This window comes from Petromyzon marinus, chromosome 68, assembly GCF_048934315.1.
Source record: "Petromyzon marinus isolate PM22_M1 ecotype Great Lakes invasive population chromosome 68, UKy_Petmar_22M1.pri1.0, whole genome shotgun sequence".
NCBI classification, from domain to species: domain Eukaryota; kingdom Metazoa; phylum Chordata; class Hyperoartia; order Petromyzontiformes; family Petromyzontidae; genus Petromyzon; species Petromyzon marinus.
This window is the reverse complement of record NC_133734.1, coordinates 153,177-161,298: the sequence shown is the minus strand read 5'-3', so window position 1 is coordinate 161,298 and position 8,122 is coordinate 153,177. Positions and strand designations below refer to the sequence as shown.

The 8,122-nt window shown below is 41.9% G+C and overlaps 1 long non-coding RNA gene across 1 annotated transcript; it reads right to left on the bottom strand.

Moving 5' to 3' along the window:
* Positions 1-1,179: 1,179 nt before the first annotated feature.
* LOC142906589 (uncharacterized) lies at positions 1,180-3,411 on the bottom strand. The gene is made up of 2 exons (XR_012930383.1): positions 3,128-3,411; positions 1,180-2,649 (listed from the first exon to the last, which is right to left on the bottom strand). It is a non-coding gene; the product is annotated as an uncharacterized LOC142906589 (long non-coding RNA).
* Positions 3,412-8,122: the final 4,711 nt, after the last annotated feature.

The window sequence follows — 8,122 nt, the reverse complement described above, 5'->3', positions numbered from 1 at the left end:
ATCGATGGCTGCGCCATCGCCGCACACGCGTGGAATAAAAAGCAAGGGACAAGTCCTTACTTACTAACAACTCCTTTATCATTTTTCATTGTTGGGGGGGTTGCCCCCCCTACCTGAAAATCCTGGCTCTGCCATTGTTGGGTGTCGAGTCTGGCAGAGGTGGGGCGATGTGTGGCTAAGTGTTGAGTTCGGTGCTGATGGAGTATTGCCGAAAGTTTTCTTCTGCATTCATCCTGATGTTTTGAGTCCCTTGCAAAGTCAATGACTGCGATAAGTTGTATTTTCTTACGCTATAAGAGTTTTGAGAAGCTAAGAGGTGTGCGAATACATTTTATGAGTTTTGGAGAAATGAGTGAGGAGCTGCGATGAGCAGCGACGAGCAGCTCAAAGGAGGAGCCCTCCTGGAGGAAGGGAGGGGGGGCACAAATGGTGGTCGTGCAAAGCCAGCTGCTACTCACAGGACCAAGCAGTGCAGCGGCTAACGACTAACCACGAGCGTGCTGACTCGGAAGCCCCGAGCACACTCCAGCAAAGGTCAAGCTCAAGGATCAACAGTGTCTGGTGCCAAGGGGGGGGGGGGGGGGGGTGGAGTGACGCGCTCCAGCCCAGTGGACGATCTCTGAGCGCTATCTTGTGATGGGACTATCGCGCACATCGATGCAGACGGAGTCGGATCCATCATCCCTGCCAGCACAGGCACGGGCATCAATGTGAGCAGCGTGCAGCCAAAAGCGCCGTGTGTTCTATGCACATACACACGCCGACCAGGCGCCCCTGCTGAGGACTTGAGGTATTTACCGTTCAAGGAATGCTGAACCGCGGAAGCCACTGATTCGTAAGAACCACAGTTAGCAGTAATATTAGGTGGACAACTCAAACCATACTGTCCGCTATAATTATTGGACCTCGTGGTGACTGCCCTCCCACACACACACTTCACGCATATCGGTACGAATAAGATTGTTCCAAGTTTCTAAAAGGGTTTCCATCTCAAGGTGGTGTGTTAACTATTAGCTGATCGTGCAAACATTGTTCTGTCGCTTGAGTTGCATGAATAGGGTCATTTCAAATTATTTTAGTCATTCGTTTCCTTCATCGCGTAACCTTACCAATGACTTCGTTGATGACACACTAAACATTTATAATAATCTATGTTATGAATCTACACACTCACATGAATACCATTGTTTTGAGATATTTATTTTGATCACAGAATATTGCCGGCGAATTAATTGATGTGCCATTAGCCAATTGATAAGCATCTGTTAGGCAAACCTACACAGCCGAACATACACTATTGTTTAGAGACATTCTGTTAATTGCTTAATCTTTCAAATTAATTCATTGATGTCCACTTTTGCCATTGGACACATGTTTCTTGAGCACGGTTCCGTCATTTTTAAGGACTTTTTCTATCGTCGTGTATTGACGTGCTACTGTGAGGAGTTAGCCTATTGTTCTATTGCTCAGTTTTAACAACGCAACCATTGAGGGTTAATTGTATTGATCGATGAGTAGGACATATACAGGAGTACTGTGGTGGCAATTTCGATCATTAAGTGTGTTCGGAAATTAGAGTGTTTTTAGATATTAAAGTTTCTTAACACAGAAGAGTCTGAGTGGTTCCTTCCTCAGTTCATGCGTAATTATCTTAATTATAAGAACTGTATCCTGTGGCGAGCTCTGAATTCTGAGACCGGACATAATAACACTAAAACATAATCAGTAAAAGTTAAAGCGAAAATCATTGTATTGGTAATACACCCGAGACAACGAAGCCGAGCCTAATTTATATAATTTGAATATATTTGCATACTTCAATAACTATTTTATTTTGATAAAATTACAATTTTAGAATGTATTTTTTATTATTATTTTTCAAAACAATATATACAAACAAGGCTATAGGGGGACCTTTGTCTTCATCTCCGTGTCCGTGTGTGTCTCCTTGACTGTCTCTATGTCTATATCCGTATCTCTCTGTGTCTCGTAATGAGAGCAAATGCCCAGTCGGATGAACCTGAAGAGTTTCACTCAGTGGTGGGGCCTCAACCATCACACGGCCCCACGAAAACAAAGCACCTGTATGGGTATTTTATGCTGAAGGTTGTCGATGTTTTTGTGTGTAAGTGTGTGTGACTTTTTAAATGGGTAATTTTAAAACTAAAATTATTCCCAAAATTGCCCCCATCATAAATTAATGAAAATGTTTTTTGAACCAAGAAAATTTTGATTTTTTCTTCTTGGCCATGGGGGTACTGTTGGTGGCATTGATAGCGGTGCTGGTGGCAGTGGCGGTGATTTCCTTGGCATTGGTGTCGGTGTTGGCGGGGGTGGCGTTGGTAACGGCGGTGGCGGCGGCAGTGGCAAGACGAAGCGTCTCAATCTCCTGAAGGAAGGTCTCCTTCTTTCGAAGCAGCGTCACGTTCTCCAAATGCAGCCTCTCATTTCCTTGACGCAGCATCTCATGTTGCCACATCGCTCGCTCTTGTAGCATCGTCTCCGCTTGCATCGCAACAAACTCCTGACGAGTCACCTCCATCCCTTCACGTAGCGTCGTGTTTTCCTCGTGCAGCTTCGATCTTCTCCGCCCCAGATTCTCGTTCTGCTGTCGAAGCATCGCGTTTTGCACTTCAAACGTTAACAAGGCTGAAAAGTGTGAAACAGGGATCATCATTAGGAAAGGGACTGAAATAGAAAATGTACTTTCTCTGCAATGTAGTGATAACTTTATTTGCAACTGTATTGTATTTGACATATCTCCACGTCTGTTTACAGACCAGTGGAAAAGTTACCCTCGATAAAATTTGAAATTTGAAGTGTCTTGAGTTATCAGCGGGTAATATAGAAGATAACTTTACAATTAAAGCATGTAATGGGTAACGTTGCCAGCACATGATGAGATGTGTTTACAGCTATGCTAAATTTTTTTCAACTCCGCTTATTACAAATTTCTTTTTAATCAACGAAGGAAACGTGATGAAAAAATAAAAGCACGAAACTTCACGCACTCCCACACAAATACATACACACGCACTTCAGACTCCCATCGAAACCCACAAATTCACATAGAGACCCACAACCTCACATCAAGACCCATACACCCACACCGCATGTTTCTACTTACCATGTTTCCAATGACGCCGCTTCATGACCTGAATGAAAACCGTCATGACCATCAACCCAATCATGAGCAATAACAAAGTCCATGCCAGTGAATCGGTGCCAGGGTTCGGGCATGGTGGCTTGGGGATGAGATGTGCGGCTTTGCATCTGTTGCCCACGAAGAGGGAGAAGAGGAACCGGACAAATTTGATGCAGAACTGCAACAGCAGCAGCAGTAGCATCAGCATCTTGCCGCTCGTGTTGTCAAAGTCCGTGTGTGAGTGCCAAGTGCGAGCGTGCGTTCTTATAGCACTCCCAGTGGTGACGTCATCAGTTCCGGCCGTGACGCATGGTTACAGGTTTCCTGTCATCACACGTGGTTAGAAAAGCCCCTGTGACATCACAAGCACGACTGCACAGTAATTATTTCGTTTGGGTGAAAAAAACATTTACACTAATGTACGCTAGATTTGATCAACGAAACCTCGGCATTGCAAATTTAATTTGATAATCATTAAATCAATGGGCACACTTATTTTACACTCGATTCAAATGCTTGTTTTTATTCCGTTTAACACGTCGGCATTCGTGACCAATGTTTTCCATAATAGAGGTTTTTGGGTTAGATCTCTTGAATATAAATGTGTCGTTAAACTCGCCACCACTATCGATTAAGGCTGCTCCATTCCCATTGAAACTACCTTCTCTTGCTGTTCACGTTACCCTTACACATTTACAAATTTGCGTTTAGATTATTTGGCTGCTATGAATTTCAACGTGATAAGCTTCTCCGTTCAGCTTTCATTAGTCAACAGGTTGCTTCTGAAAAGTAGCGAATAGCTTGGAAGGTGTTCCATAGAAAATGCAATAGTTTAGTTTAAACGTTTCACCATTCACCATCATTGTCAACCTTTATCATCCAACATTAACAATTTACAATGTGTCATTAATTGTAAATGTTGCGGGCTATGTAGGAGCCTAAATGTACAACATTTACAATTGTAAATGTATTTTTTATTACTATATGTACCTTATTTATTTTTTCATTATTCATGGAAAGTTGTTTCATATTAAGTAAATAAATCGTACTGAAATAATTTTGGCAGTAGGAAAATAATACACTGGAATGAAATCCCAATTTCATAGCACTTTATGCCAATCGCTTAACCCTCACATTAGGATTTCGCTGAGGGTCGCTATCCAAACACACACTGCTGATGAGGTCATTTGGGGAAATTTCTGAAATGTGCCAAAACTTGGACCATCTTGTTGGCCTACACCTCCGATTAGTATGGTTGGCTAAGAAGTTAAACATACATATACAATCTTGATTTGAAGCTTTCGTGACTGCAGGAAACCATACTCTTTGGTTCTTTCGGTAAAGTCACGTAGGTAGAAAAATAAAACAAAATTAAAATAATAATATATCACGACGTTTCGATCGCAACACAAACGGTCGTCCTCAGGCAGAATAAATCTCCCCCATTAACACAACTGACTTGCTTGCGTCCGTGGATGGAATTGCTTTCCATCTCAGACCCAGCTTGCTTGCCCATCGCCACATATATAACCACTTGTTGTAACAGCTCTCTCGCTGGTTCAGCAGTTCCACTGCTGGATTATTTTTTCCGCCTGAGGACGATTGCTTGTGTTGCGATCGAAACGTCGTGAGAATTGTTTTTTTTTTATTTTGTTTTCTTTTTCTACCTACGTGACTTTACCGAAAGAACCAAAGAGTATACATACACAAGGTCCACTCTTAATTGGCGCCGCAGTTGTGAAATGTTGCTCCCTTGCCTTGTATGCAGAAGGATTTGGGTTCGATCCCGACCATGACACCTGTATAGTTGGAGTTTCCACTCCGTCTCTGTGGTCGCATGGATTTTTCTCCGGGTCTTCCGTTTTTTCCCCTCCACATCAACATCACGCGTTTAGAGTATTTGGCTTATATACATTTCCACGTAATAAACCACTTCTTTGAGCTTTTCATTGGTGGAAAAGTCGCTTCTCCACAAAATCTATATTGCTCAGATGACTTTACATCTGCCGTATTTACTGGGTTGGTCACTGAAATTGAGCCACAAACCTCTGCAAACTAGACATCTCCACTCCTCGTCTTTGTCACCACTTTTAAGACATTTGTGTTTTACGTTGTTGTAATAATAAAACGATAATGAATGCACACAATATTTTACTGATATAAAATATACTCACATTGAGAGGAAGTGTGTCGGAGCTGGCGAACAGCAGACGAGCTTCGAGCGCAATCGGGCAACGTCAGGGACGAGCGTCATGCCGACTCAGCGGTCATCCAGCAGCAGAGAGGCCTGCAGTTGCCACCAAGAGAGAGAGAGCGCCATGTGTATGACACGCCCACACACACGACTCATTGCCCAGCAGGGAACCAAGGCATTTTCGGTACAACCAGACGCCAAGGCGCCTTGACGTCTGCTTAAAAAGAAAATACACCCACACACACATAACGCACATATCAGGACTAATAAGATTACTCCATCCCAATGTGGTGCGTTAACTATTAGGTGATCGTGCAAAACATTATTGGGTCCATTGAGCTGCATGAATACGGTCGTTTAGAAGTATTTTAGTCATTCGTTTCGTTAAATGCATAACTCTACCAATGCATTTATTGAGGAAATTAACATTTATGAACATCTATGTTACGAATCTACACACTCACAGGAATCATATTATTTCGAGATTTATTTCTTTTGATGACGGAATCTTGCCCATAAATCAATTCAAGCCCAATAGCCAATTGATAAGCATATGTTAGGCTAACAGACACTGCCGCACACTATTGTTCCAGGGCATTTCGTAAATTGCATAATCTTACCAATGAATTCATTGAAATATACTTTTGCCTTAAGCACATGTTTCTTTATTACTGTTCGTATGAATATTGTCACATACATTTTTAAGCACTTTTTCCTATCGCTGTATATGCTCGCTTTACTCTGAGGAATTAGCCGATTGTTATTTTATCCCGCTTAACAAAGGTAACCGTTGAGGGTTAAATGTACGGATCAATGAGGAGAACATCTCCAGGTGTACTGTGTTGACATTTCTAGCATGAGAGTTCGCATATTATAGTGTTATGTTTGTTTTACATATTAAAGTTGCTTAACACAGAAGTGTCTGAGTGGTGCTTTCCTAAGTTAATGAGTAATAATCTTAATTATAAGAGCTGTTTCCTGTGGTAAGATCTGAATTTGAGACCTGACATAAAAATACTAAAACATATTCAGTAAAAGTTAAAGCAAGAAACATTGTATTATCACGATTGATAATACACCCTAGACAACGAAGCAAAGCCCAATTAGCATAATTACATACACTTGCATAACTTCAAACAATTACAACTTCATTTAATTATTACATTAGGTAATACCCTAAAGACAATGAAGCTGAGCATAATTAGCATAAATTCATAATTTGCATAATTCGCATAGTTTGTTTTGATTTGCCTGATTTAGGGAAATAAAAAAAAAATTGGCATTTAATTTTTATTATTTTCATTATTTTTCAAGGCCTAATATATACAACATGCGTCCGTGACTATTATATCCGAGTTGATTTTTAACATTCTGCCTTAGACAACGAAGCCAAGCCTAAATAGTATAATTACCTACACTTGCATAACTTCATACAATTGCACCTTCATTTCATTATTACGTTAGGTAAAACCCCAAGACAACGAAGCTGGGCATAATTAGCATAAATGCATAATTATCATGATTAGCATAATTTGTTTTGATATGCGTGATTTCGGGAATCAAACATTTGTCAATTGGCATTTAATTTTTATATTTTTTTTATTTTTCAAGACCTAATATATATAACATGCGTCCGCGATTATTATTTCCGAATTGATTTTTTTCATTCTGCACCCTAAATGTCATACACTACGTCCGGTCAGGGCTCTCTGCTTTTCTGCAAATGGCAGCTCATTGGGCATTATTGGGAAAATAACATCGGAGGTGTGTATTGGAGATGTCAAATTTGACAGGACCAGTTCTTTTATCAACGTCCCTTGCTGTTCCTTGCTTGCTCAGAACTTACTTCTTGGGGCAGATGCTCCTGAAAATTTTGATCGATCAGCGTTGCCTTGAGTTACCATCAGGCCGTCGAATGGCCATTTTGGCTTCTCCCACTACTCTACAAGCGCTTGCGAGTAAGACCGTAAAGATTCCCCCTGGCGCGCAAATGTCGGTTCCCTTACAATTGCGCAAACTGCTATATCAGGAGGCGACTGTGGGAGGAATCCTCCTAGGACCCTCAAACAAAGCCATTCGTGGGTTGACGTTGGTGGGGGCCCAGACTTAGGTATCCAATGACCAGGAACCGTTCATTCAAGTCCTGAATTTAGGATTGGATACATCTGTCATTCTGGAGGGCACCGTGCTAGCTCACGAAACCTCGTTGGTGGTTTTTGATGAAAAGTGGATGGATACGAATTGGCCGAGTCCGAGAGGGGGGAGTTGACTGAGCTTTTGCGTGAATTCTCCGATGTGTTTAGCAAGGGCAAATTAGACTTCGGACGTACTACGCTTTTGAGTCACCACATCGATACGGGTGATGCTGCTCCCATCCGGCAGAACCCCTACCGACTGAGCCAAATGGAAAAATAACACGTACGGCTGGCGGTTGATGAGATGTTGGCCGCTGATATTTTCTCACCGTCCACCAGCCCGTGGGGAGCCCCGGTTGTTCTTGTTAAAAATCAGAATGGTAGTTTGCGTTTCTCTGTAAAATTTATATAAGCTTAATAAGTTCTATGCGGCTGACGTGTTCCCTCATCCTCGGATGGACGATTCCCTGGATGCTCTAGCAGGAGCACGTTATTTTTCGATTCTTGACCTCTTATCTAGATTTTGGCAGTTGCCACTAGATGAATCCTCTCAGCCCAAGACAGACTTTCAGACACCACAAGGCTTGTTTGAATCTAATCGGCTTCCGATGGGTCTTCATATCGTGTCGGCTACATTCCAGCGATTGA